Here is a 13911-nt window from a genome sequence, read left to right on the forward strand (position 1 = left end):
TGCCTTTGTTGTGCATTGAGGTTCTGTTTTGGTGCATTTAATGAGCAGCAGAAAATATCCCTGGCAGCGTCGCGCACATCAAAGCCATCAGACACGTAATCCCCCATGAGTCACAGCACCGCAAACACACACACACTGCTCACAGGCACATATCAGAGATTTGATTGGCTGGTTTAAATTGTAGCATGCACAGGTTTTAAAGTGAAATTGTAGCATGCATCTGCTGTGCTGGAGCTGGAACTGGGTCACGGCGCGGGCTTGTCCACTGCTTTACGTAACTGGTCTCTTTGAAAGCCTAATCTGTGAGCTTTGCTTTACACCGAGGGGAATTCTGTGACTGCCGGAGCAAAATAACAATGTTAAAAGGTCTTTGCATCACTTAATGAGGTCATTGAAATGAGGTATTTTACAGTAGTGGGTTGAGACTGAGATGGGGTTTTTAAACCAGTATGGGTGACCAATGGTATAATGATATAATACTGATATGCATACAGTTTAATAAAAAAAAAAAAAAAAATTTTTTTTCACGATTATATTAAAACATTTTTCATCTATTATCTTCCAGCTTAACATAATTATTTTTGTCAATTTAGCAATTTTGTCAAATTTATTCATCAATAATTAAATTCAAAGTGGTCAAAAAGATGCACTACAGTTTTTACACCACTTTTATTTTACGTAATTATTAAACATATGTTTTCTTTTATTTAGCCTATTTGTTATATTTTTCATTTTCATGTAGTTTTTAATCATTGCAACAATATTTTTAATCTATAAACTTAACACAATCCCATTTGCCGATTCTAGTCAATTTTATGTAGTTTAATTTTCTTAATAATTAAATTCAAAGTGGTCAACCAGATGCACTGCAACTTTGGCACCACTTTTATTTTATTTAATTATTAAATGCAAGTTGTTGTTTTTTTACTTTTTTATTTTCATGTAATTTTCATCACTATATTACAACCATATTTTTCATCCATTAAACTTAACACAATCATTTTTGTCGTTTACGGAGTTAAATTTCTTAATTAATAATTCATATCAAAGTGGTCAGCAAGATTGCACTGCAACTTTGGCACCACTTTTATTTTACTTGATCATTAAACGTTTTTAATGTTATACTTTGATTAAAAAAAAGTGTATCATGTGACAAATATCTATACTTACTGTATATTAATAACCTCCACTTTTCTAAAAGTTTTATCTGCTGAGGTTCGGCTTTGATGGCCGTGACCTTTCAGATCTCATCAGTGCAGCTTTTCAGAAAATCCTCATGGGGACTTTTTACTTGAATGACTGGCAATGTGAATGAACACTTTCATCTGAGGCGCTAAAACAACCTAATCATCTCCAACTAATCTCATCATCATTTTCTGTAAACTCTCGGCCTTTGTCTGATGTAAGAATCTGCTCTCAGAAATTTCCAAAATGTCAAATTCTTATTTCAGATAATTGGACTGTTTAAAGCCTCTAAGGCGTCAAAATACTGACGAATTGTGGCAACGGTATATGATGTAGTTATTTTTGATAATTAATAATGAATGCGTCAGAAAGTGCAAAAACAGCTTCACATTATAAAACATTTTAATTCAAAAGTAATATTATAATACAAACAGTTTGAATATAAATTGGATGAGAAACATGTGAAACCCTGATGATATGTGTACCGTTGCACACTATATATCACCATACAAAACAACTCAAGCCTCATCACTACTTTTATATATTTCAGTATATTGTGGCTTTAAGCACTTTTTGTCCCTGAGCTTCTGTGGCGATCAGGCGTTGAAATCAAAAACATGCATGATAACACACACACAGTTTTTCGAGAAGTTTGCGATGATAAAAGAGGTCAGGAGTTTCCACCACTAACAATGATAATTATTGACTATTTACTCTGTTTTCCAGAGGTCGTTCACTAGCAGACGCTGAACGATAACTTTCTCTGCTCACTTGTGCAAGATTGAAAAAATGTGCATCAATTTGTGCAAAATTGTGATGCATAATAGGTTCAAAAAGTTGGTAATTGTCGTGCATTCTCAGAAAAACACAACTTTTATCTCAGTAAAATACACATTTTATGTTGCATTGCATTTAACTTTTTTCCTTTTAAGCATGACGTTTCATATGTCTGCATCATTAGACGTGCGCTTTTGAGTGTAAGAATGTGCTTTTTTTTAATGCATTGTGCGACTTTACAGTATGTAAGAAATACAGTGACTCTATGCCAGTTTCACATTTGTCATGATTAATGGTCCCTGAACCTGAGAAAAGAAGCAATTTAAGTAATTTAATTATTTTTCTGAAAGAGCTTGAGGCAAAATTCGCTTCACTCTCTCAGACACTCTTACGTGGAAATCTGCCATGATCATGTCAACAATTAAATATTCCGGGTTCAAAACAATTTAAGTTCAATTGCATTTGTGGCGTACTGTTGATTACCACAAAATATACTTTCTGACTCATCCCTTGTTTTCATTTTATTAAAAAAAATCAAGGTTATGATGAGGAGTTGACAATGGCCGAATCTGAGAGGATTTAAAAGCACTTTAATGAATCCTTCTGACAGAACGTGTGTATTATTTGAGCTGTAAAGTCGCTTGAATTATTAGTCGTTTTATGGTTTATTATAGTATTATGTTAATATGGCAACATAAAATGTGTATTTTACTGAGATAAAAGTTGTGTTTTTCTGAGAATGCACGACAATTACCAACTTTTTGAACCTATTAATAATAGTTTGTGTCAATAATCAATTTATGCAAAATTGTGATGCATAATAGGCTATTATGCATCACAATTTTGCACAAATTGATGCACATTTTTTCAATCTTGCACAAGTGAGCAGAGAAAGTTCAGCACACAGATGCATCATCGTTCAGCGTCTGCTAGTGAACGACCTCTGGAAAATAGAGCAAATAGTCAATAATTATCATTGTTAGTTGTGGAAACTCCCGACCTCTTTTATCATCGCAAACTTCTCGAAAAACTGTGTGTGTGTTATCATGCATGTTTTTGATTTCAACGCCTGATCGCCACAGGAGCCCAGGGACAAAAAGTGCTTAAAGCCGATGCATTGAGCCACAAGTTGTTGAATGTATTTCTATGTTGACTGGACTACAGGCTGCTTTACTGTGGACTCGTGTGGTTTTCACGGATCTCACATCTGGGTAAACAAGAGAAAGAAAGAGACGCTGGTGTGTTTGTTTGCAGAAAAAACTGCTAATGGAAGATGAGCCATAGAGCCTTTAGTCCAGACACTGACAGCAGGATAATGAGATTAAGAAGAGAGCTAAAGGAAGGTAGGGAACATCTTTGTGTTTGAGCATTAGTGATTTCAAAGACTAATGGCCTGAAATGCCTTCAAAGAGACTGTTATTGTGTTGAATGTTAGGAGAGGTGTGCTGTTTCTTTTCTGAGTGACTGGATGAATGATTTCCACTGATAAAATGAGTACAATACTGAAGGATGGACCTGAGCCATATCTAGAGACCAGAATAGCATAAGGACTTTAACAAAGAACAGCCTAGCAATGCCCTTGCTACCACCAAGGACATTTTAGCAACCACATAGCAACGCCCTAGCAACAATCAAGAACATCTTAGCAACGCCCTGGCAACCACCTAGGACATATTAGCAACCACCAAGAACTTCTTAGCAACCACATAGTAACGCCCTAGCAACCATCAAGAACATCTTGGCAATCCCCTGGCAACCACCTACATATTAGCAACCACTAAGAACTTCTTAGCAACCACATAGTAACGCCCTAGCAACCATCAAGAACATCTTGGCAATCCCCTGGCAACCACCTACATATTAGCAACCACTAAGAACTTCTTAGCAACCACATAGTAACGCCCTAGCAACCATCAAGAACATCTTAGCAACCACATAGCAACGCCCTAGCAACAATCAAGAACATCTTGACAATGCCCTGGCAACCACCTAGGACATATTAGTAACCACCAAGAACTTCTTAGCAACCACATAGTAACGCCCTAGCAACCATCAAGAACATCTTAGCAACCACATAGCAATGCCATGGCAACCACCAAGAACGTCTTAGTAACCACATACTGTAGCAACACCCTAGCAACCACAAACTTCACCCTGTCATTGTGGAAAGTGAGTTTAAACGGGCAAACATCACTCACATTTTATTCAGGCGACGTAAAAGTCTATTCAAAATGTATTTCTTGTCTTTTAAGTCAAAATATCCAAGTAAAACTGAATGACCCTCAAATGTCTAACAATGTAGGCCTGTTGTTGGTGGATCTGTTTTAGTCTCCTGTGTGTGTGCGTGTGTGTGTGTGTGTGTGTTCAGGATTCACAGCACTCCAAAGTATTTTTGCACTTGCGTTCTTCCCGTAAAAGCAGGCAGGCTGCCACATGCTCGCACAACCATGCACATAATCTGATAGAGAGAGAGAGAGAGAGAGAGGAGGAGGGGGAGAGAGACACAGAGACAGAGAGAGGAGGGGGAGAGAGAGAGAGAGAGAGGGGGAGGCTCTTCATGCAGTGAGTCAGCATTACAGACTCCATTTCATCTCTGTCCTGACCGGAGAATTACTGATTAACCCTTTCCTTCCTCAGCTCATTTAGAAGCTTTTTAATTACTTTAATTCAGGCTTTGGAGATTTAGATCTTTCTTTCTTTATTCAAAGCCTGTCTTATGTGTTTCAGTGGAAACTCAAGAAGCCATGCATTATATATACAAACGAAAGTTTGGGATTTTTATTTTTTAAATAGATTAGTAGCCTACTTATACAATATTTGTTTTACTATTGGCCTGTGTATTTATCCTGTTAATATTGTAAAAGTTCAATGAACAGATCAAGCAAAAAAATAAATAATAATAATAATATAGAGAAATAATAGTTTTATTTGGCAAAGATACATTAAATCAGTTAAAAGTGACAGTAAAGACATTCATGTTACAAAAGACTGGAACTTTCTATATATCAAAGAATCCTGTAAAAAAAAAAAAAAAAAAGTATCACAGTTTCCTCAGAAATATGAAGCAGCACAACTGTTTTCAGCATTGATCATAATCATAAATGTTTCTTGAGCAGCAAGGGTGTGTGTGTGTGTGTGTGTGTGTGTGTGTGTGTGTGTGTCTCTCTCTCTGTGTGTGTGTGTGTGTGTGTGTGTGTGTGTGTGTGTGTGTGTGTGTGTCTGTCTCTGTGTGTGTGTGCAACCATTCTTTGTGACTCACTTGAAAAACAGGCTGACAAATGGCTAAGAGAGTATGAATGACTGTCTGAATCTCTCTCTCTCTCTCTCTCTCCCTCTCTCTCTCTCTCTCTCTCTCTCTCTCTCTCTGAAATTAATCAAAAGGCATTTTTCAAATAAATGTTGTTCTTTTGAACTTTCTATTCATCAAAGAATCCAGCAAAATCAAATGTATCACTGCTTCCACAAAAATATGAAGCAGCAGCGCAACTGTTTTCAACATTGATAATAATCATAAACGTTTCTTGAGCATCAAATCATCATATTAGAATGAATTCTGAAGGATCAAGTGACATGATATATGACATAGTATTCACATTGAAAACAGCTATTTTAAATTATAATAATATTTCAAAATGTTAGTTTTGATCAAATAAATGTATTTGTTTAGACTTCTTTCAAAAGCATTACAAAAATCAATACACATACACAAATATGACAAAACAAGATGCATGGAAAGTGACCTAAGCAAATATGTTGTCCTACATGTTTCAAAATTTCTAAATAATGTTAAGCTGTTTGTTGAACACTATTATAACATTATTTAGAAATGTCTAACAACATATTTAATATTCCTGTCCCTTTCTGTGAAATGATCGGTGTGTGTTTGAGTCTCGATGCTGCAGATTGTGTAAAATCCAGCTTTCAGAAGCACGTTATACTGCGGTGAGCATGTGTTTACTGCGCTGGAACACAATGAGAGGGGGGGAGAATGTAGGTCACATTCCTGAGCTGAAGCTTTCAGAGCCACACAATCACAGCAGGATTTCCTGCATTTCACCGAAGGCCGACGACCCAACGCATTTCCCCCGTGTTTCCCCCAAACACAGACTCACAGGCCACAGGATCAAATCTAAATCTGCCCACGAGAGTGTGTGTGTGTGTGTGTGTGTGAGTTACAGACCCGCAGATGTCTCACTGAGGCTTTCTTACATTCGGAAGAACATAATGCATTCAACAGTCGACACACACACAAAATCTAATGCAGATTGGCTACACACACACACACACACACACACACACACACACACACACACACACACACACACACACACACACACACACACACACACACACACACACACACACACACACACAGGGAGTAAGAGACTTATCTAAATGGGGACATTGCATACACTCTGAAAAATGCTTGGTTATTTCAACCCAAAATTGGGTCAAATATGGACAAACCCAACCGTTGGGTTAAAAATATATTTTAAAAACTTAACCCAATGGTTAGGTTTGTAAATGTTCGTCCCACATTTTTATATACAATAGAAAACTGCATTTTTACACAACTTTATTTACTTTATACTATTTTTTAACATAAGAACATCCCCAAAAGGGAGCTTTTGAGTGCAAATATCTCCCCAAAATATGGTTAATTCTCCCCCCAATATGATGCATTAATTCGCCATTTTACAATTTCCTTCATCTGAATCCCTGGCACTCAATTATGCATCTCATTCAGAACTGATTGTGCTTCTAAAAACATACTGGAAATAATTGTTCTTCATCTAATATTTATCAGGGATGCACCGATATCCGATAATTCTTTATATTTGAAAGCCGATAACCGATATATTGACCGATAAATCTAAATCCAAATTTTTATATAATTTTTGAGAGCCTGATTACAAAAACAAAAGTTTCGCCATTAAAAGCCATGTGCCAAACACACAATTATAATATTCTCATTATTATTTTATGTAGCCGATATGACAGACTTGCGCTGCACATGTTGCACTGCACCGTATTTTCCTTTTTTGAAGTGATTCCAGTCATATTTCAAGCAATTCAAAAACATCATTTATTTCAGCTTTATTTGAGTTAACTGATTTTCATAAATAGTTTTAGTTATCAATAACAAAGCTGGACTCTGCTGAATCTACAGCAATAATGCAATTAAACGTATGATTTGTCTAAACTTCATGAACTTGAACATCAAAAACTCATAATCAAAATTTTATTGAGTCAGTTGGCTTTGATGAATCATTCAAAAGAATCATTAATCAATTGAACCAAATCGGGTGGAGCGATTCATGACTGATTCACTGAGCTGAAGGTCATTTCATTCATAAACTCGAATTGGACTGAAGAAGGGTGAGTCAATGATGACTGAATTTTATGTTTTGGGTGAACAATCCCTTTAAGTATTTAAGTTTGGATCAGTTATTTTTTAACTAAAGTGGAACCAATACAGTTATGAACCAGAATGATTAAATTTCCCATTCTCCTGATTCCCATCGCTATTGGGAACGAGTGACATCATTGTCTCAGATCTCTCTCTCTCTCTCTCTCTCTCTCTCTCTGCCCATCTTTGTGTTGAATCCCAGCTGCTCTATAATACTGGTGTGTGTGTGTGTGTTTGGTCCAGACATGTCGGCTGCTGAAATGATCTCCCGCAGCCTGTAATAAAGCACCACTATCCCTTCCCTCCACAATCCTGTCACTCCTGATCTCCATCCTCTCCTCCCTCTGGATCTGTGCCACTCGACGCATTCTTCCAGCCAACCGTGTCCCATTCTGAGGAGAGAGAAAGAAAAAACCGGGAGTCAAAACAGAGGTGTGATTCACAGGCCTGATATAGGCTATCATCATCTGAGCAGCTGCTTCCTGGAATTAGAGCTGCGGGGTGTGTGTGTGTGTGTGTGTGTGTGTGTCTGTCTCTGTCTGTGTGTGAGCAACCATTCTTTGTGACTCACTTGAAAAACAGGCTGACAAATGTATGGCTGAGAGAGTATGAATGACTGAAGCGTTTAACTGGAGGAAACAGGATTTTTCCTCCCACCTTATATTTAGTCTCTCTCTCTCTCTCTCTCTCTCTCTCTCTCTCTCTAAATTGCTTAGTATTTTTAGATTTTTTGTTTATCATTTTAATTTTAGTTATTTAAAAAAAAACTATGTTTGTTTTAGTCTTTAATGGTTTTTAGTTTTAAGCTTTAGTTAAAATTTTAGAAATCGCAGTTGTTCAACTTTAAATGCAAATTCGTTGATTGGACAACTAACTGAAATAAAATATGCATATGTTTTTAATACTTTATTTCAGTTAACGTTTGTTTTAATTATTCATTTTTTGTTCTAGTTAACAATACACCGATTCAAATCCATTGCATGTTTCGATCAAGCACACAATCTCACAAACCTGTGGTTCATTTACAGTTATTATTCAGTGAAGAACTGAAATTAGCCGTCTTGTTTCATGCTAATCGTATTAATAGCCAATGCAGATGACGCTTGCTCTGGCTTAAAGAAAAGAGGCTGGTTTAGTCAGTGGGGTGTGAGTGCCCTTAACCTACTTAAAATAGTGTGTCAACTAATTCGTCTCTGTGGCGTTTCCCGTCTGAACAATGACACTGGAGAGTAGAAGAATAGCGAGCGAGACGAACTTCATTTAGGAAACCGTGTCAATGTGAACCTGTCACACTGCAGGCTCAGAATAGCCACTGTTCCCTTGGTAGGCTTTTTTATCCTGTGCAGGATCACTTTCATGAGGACGGCGTGCTGTTGCTATGCTTCGGCTGATTGCTTGTTTAAGTAGGCAAATGTGTTATGCACACTTAATTGATAATGTAGTTCACGGGCAAGTGAACATTAAAATTGGCGAATGGAGGGCCATGAGATGGTGCCAGTCCTGATTTTTTAAGTGCATTTAATATATTCCACTGGTAAATCCATCTGGTGCCACGATGAAGTGAGTTTCCTACAGTGTCTGATGTTTCCAGACAGGAGCTGACCTAACGGACTGGGGTGTGTTTCCCGAAAGCATCGTTAGCCAACTATAGTCGCAAAATCTGTCGTTATCAGCAGAGTTTAACGAGTCTGTGTTTCCTGAAACTATACGACAGCTCTCGACCTGCGGTCAGACATTTCTTGTTTGCATGACATGTGGACTCAATAAATTCTTATCTTGAGGAAACTAAGCTGGCATTCAGTACAATCTACATAAAATATATATATATATATATATATATATATATATATATATATATATATATATATATATATATATATATATGTATGTGTGTGTGTGTGTGTGTGTGTGTGTGTATAAATGTCTTTTACGTCTTTTAGTTTGTATATATATATATATATAGGCTATGTATAAATGTATTTTACGTCTTTTAGTTTGTCAAGAGATTTGAAGTATCGTTTTTGAAGAGTGCGCATGCGCGAATGTGCTCTAGTCTAGTACGTAAGATCGAGCCTTTTATGCACTTTTATGGTGGATAGATGCACTTTTATGATGGATGAATGCACTTTTATGGTGGATAGATGCACTTTTATGATGGATAGATGCACTTTTATGATGGATGAATGCACTTTTATGGTGGATAGATGCACTTTTATGATGGATAGATGCACTTTTATGATGGATAGATGCACTTTGATGGACTTCAAAACAGAAACAGCCATTCACTGCCATTATAAAGCTTGGAAGAGCCAGGACATTTTTTAATATAACTCAGATTGTATTCGTCTGAAAGAAGAAAGTCATATACACCTAGGATGTCTTGAGGATGAGTAAATCATGAGCTAATTTTCATTTTTGGGTGAACGATCCCTTTAAACTCAAGAGCACAGGATGTGCATCACTGTTTTGTAGTTTTGTGAAGAGTTTTAACTCAGGAATAGCGCTGATACTGAGTCAGTGTTGTGCTCGGTTGCAGACTGGATTGCAGGATGGCGCCTGCGTTTGAAGTGTGGGTTAAATAACTGAATCCACAGATTAAAGTAGGAGTTTCAGCCCATTGCCACGAGGCTCTCGGGATGAAGGAGAGGTGGGAACGTCTGCGAGTGAATGGGGCGAATAAAGTGTGACTCATTTCCTGACCGGAGAAACCCTAGATCTGACTCTCGTACTTCCATCGGGAAGTTCATCCGTGTGCTTCTGAGTCAGGGAGCTGTTGGGCTTTCAGGAATCCTTGCGTCAATGCCAAGAGCTCTCAGACAAAGCATACCCGCCGAGATCTGCCTCTCACACATGGAAGCCATTTGAGAGGCCTGGCTTAGAAACCGAGCCAAATACTCTCTAAATGACAGACTGTATTTGTGTCATGTGTGCTGTTTCTTACAGATTTTCCATGTTCCCTTACAGTAAAAAGACTAGTCATACAAAAGGCCTTCTCTCTCATTACTACAGACGGAAAGGCCCTACTTTATTGGGTTTTCTCATACAAGAAAAAAATAACTGTATTGGATGTGTAAGCATGACTGTGTTTATGGATCATATACATGCAAAATGCAGCAAAAAAGACTAGTCATGCATTGGGACATTAATGGAAAAGGTTGTCTTTTTCTTTTTACTCTCATTACACTAAAAAAGAGTAACTGAGCATTTCTCACTAGTAAGTCGTAAAGGTTTGGAGGGTGAGTAAAGGATGACAATTTTGGATGAATTATTTGGTCATACTTTAGGTTCCAATTCTCACTATAACTATGACTTTTTCCTCAATAAACTCCTAATTACTGCTTATTAATAGTTAGTAAGGTAGTTGTTAAGTTTAGGTATTGGGGTGGATTAAGGGATGTAGAATATGATCATGCATTAATATGTGCTTTATAAGTACTAATAAAAAGCCAATATCCTAGTAATATGCATGCTAATAAGCAACTAGTTAATAGTGAGAACTGGACCCTAAACTAAAGGTAACAATTATTCTCTTTAAACATGCACTTTATGTTCATGCAATGATACCTTGTGTAGTTTCAGCCTCAGACACCGCGTTCACAGTCCTTTCACTCGCCATCGGATGCAAATCAGGGGTTTTGAGAAGAAACTGATCGCTGGATTCACCAAAGTTCTCTAGGTTAGTGGGATCAAATCTTTGAAAAGACTGAATGTTATATATTCTTGAAATCAAAAGGTACATTTAGTCCATGTCTGTAGCTGTGAGAGGCTTTCGTTACATTAGTGGACTCACTGACACAAGTCGACAGATAAATCTTATGGAAAAACAAACCAAGAATATTGATGACATCATCTTGCACTCAAAGGTGTGCCCCAAGTTTTGTCCAATAGAATGTTCTCAAACATGAGAATACAGTCGTGATCTAAAGACTATTCAACTTGATCTCATGAGAAAACATAACTATATTTATTTCATATGAGTTTTATGAATGAGATTGTACAAATTCATACGAAGTAGCCACCGAAATATAAGATAGTTATGAACTGCAATGAGAGCGTGTTGGACTATTTGTTGTTTAAAAGAGGATACAAGCCCTTCCATATCCTATTTCTGTTTAAAAGTTGGAAACATGTCAAAACAGGATAGAAAAATGCTTATCAAGACATTTGGATCTTTTAGAGTCAAATTAGGTAAAAACACTAGAATAGAATAGAATAGAATAGAATAGAATAGAAAAGAATAGAATAGAATTCACTATTGCTTCTATTCACCTTTACAATGTAAAAAAAGAATAATAATAATATTTGAAATACATGATGAAAAACTGTCAGTTGTGGTTTCCAGAACTAATTTTTGAACTGATATTATGTTAATATATCAAAAAAAATTTTTTTAATCTTTATAATATACTGACAGTCACCTAAAGAGAAAGTCACGCGATGAATCAAAGTTCATCACAAGTAGCTTTTCCACAAGCTGAAGTTAATACTAAATATATAGACACAATCATGATAACACACAACACTAAAATAATGCAATAAACATTCATTTAACAACATAAGATGTAACATAAAACCCTAATGTACATAACTTATAATAAAAAAAAAAATATATATATATATATTTCAATGATAAACCATCAAACACAGAGAATTCTGTGAATGTGAATTTATGATGTAAATTATAGAATTATACATCCGAAAAATGTACAGTATTTTACTATAAAATCACATGAAATATTTCATTAGATCTACCACAGTTTTTCACCTTATATAGAGTAAGTGTTTCACAATATGTTTTACAGCTCAGACGGTGTGTGTTGCTGTGGTCATGTGGGATCTACTGTTTCTGTGCTCGACGGAGACCCGCGTCGCTACGCTACACTACACAGCAGGATCGTGTGTGTCTCGCGGCCCAAACCCCTGCGGCTCCTTCTGTTTCTGAGGGACGGAGAGACTCGGTTTGTTTGGCACATGAACACCAAAACCACTGAACCTGTGAGGATCAAATGTAAACGTTTAAGAAAAAAAAAACATATTTATTAACCTCTAATCTGAATCATGAGGGTGTACGATTTTAAAAATGTGTGCTATGCAGATTAGACCGTGTTTGAAATGTTTTTTAAAGGGCTCCTATTATGCTTTTTTACATGTTCATCTTTCTTTAGTGTGTGATGTTGAAAAAGGTTTCCTCCAATGGGAGTTCTTCTCTATATCAGTGTCAGTGTTTCTGAACTCCCTGAAACGCCTCCATTGTAGTCTTGAGTTTCTTCCGGGAACTCATCACAATATTCCTCATTTAAATAATTAATACGCAGAATAAAGGGGCGGGGCCTGGTTGAGTTAGTTAGTAGTGTGTTAAACTGGCGGTTATGGTAAGGGGCGGGACATTTCCCAAACACACTCGAAGCGCTCGACCAATCACAACACACTGCTCCAGCCGACCAATCAGAGCACAGTGTGCTTTTCAGAAGGAGGGGCTTCATAGAGACAGGAACTAAACAGAGCGTTACTGACAGACTGGGAAGAGAGGAGCCGCAACAATGGAGAATATGGGGAAATAATGTGTTTATGAGCATTCAAGCATGAAAACCTGTTCTAGTAGAATTAAAAACAAAATCAAGACTTTGCGAAAGGGCATAATAGGTCTGCTTTAAAAATTGCACCTAACTTTTAAAAAAGTATGCATAATACACATGTCAAACTTGTTCTAAAATTGTCTCAAAATAGCAAACACGTTTGATATCATCTGGCTGGATGGAGTCAGAGACAAAAAAAATTAATACACTACACACTTGGCCAAAATATGACTGCAAATCTGGTCAGAAATCTCTACAAAAGTTAGGTAGTTTTTGTAATTTTTTTTATGTTGCGCTGATATATGATATATATGATTGTATGATAATCATCTGTGAATTATACTGAAACTTTGTGGCTCGGATGCAGCATTACGCAAAAACAATCGTTTTCGATTCCGTTACAGAAATACAGTATCAACAATCAGCAATTATTTTACTACAAGTGAGAAAGTGAAAGTATTCAGCTGATCATGTGATCTCTAAACGAGACTGCTTTAATTAGGAAACTAATGTAATGTCTGCATCACATATGAGTACATGAATTTAAACCTATTTCTCAAAAGTATTATTTACATTAGTGAACCAAACGCAAACCAATAATGAACAATATACAGCATTTGCTAATCTTATGTTAATTTCAACATTAACTAAAACATTTTTAAAATCAAATCTGTGAACATTAATGCACTGACATGAACAAACAATGAAGCATATTCTTATTACCTAACATTAAAGATTAATAAATGTTGTAAAAATATATTATTCATTGCTAATGCGTTACAAACCGGACCTTATTGTAAAGCGTTTCCATAAATTACTAAATTCTTCCAGGTTAAAACTTTTTAATGGGTGCAGTTTTATTATTTACATTACAGTATTATTTAAAATCCTATACAGTTATGATCAAAAATATTCTGCAATGCAATATAAAGATGCATGTATTATGAATATGCAAGTTTCCTC

At 36.4% G+C, this 13911-nt stretch overlaps 1 long non-coding RNA gene across 2 annotated transcripts in view; it reads left to right on the forward strand.

The window, feature by feature from the left end:
- The window catches only part of LOC311070229, a 65993-nt gene that overhangs the window by 14211 nt on the left and 37871 nt on the right, over positions 1–13911 (forward strand). The window contains exons 3-4 of one of the 2 annotated variants that reach the window (XR_014603640.1): positions 10946–11048; positions 12175–12367. This is a non-coding gene — a long non-coding RNA (uncharacterized lncRNA). The remainder of the gene's footprint in view (positions 1–10945; positions 11049–12174; positions 12368–13911) is intronic. The other variant, XR_014603641.1, reaches the window with a different exon arrangement.

The sequence above is a fragment of the Abramis brama genome (assembly GCF_963993115.1).
Source record: "Abramis brama genome assembly, chromosome: 19".
Classification (NCBI taxonomy): domain Eukaryota; kingdom Metazoa; phylum Chordata; class Actinopteri; order Cypriniformes; family Leuciscidae; genus Abramis; species Abramis brama.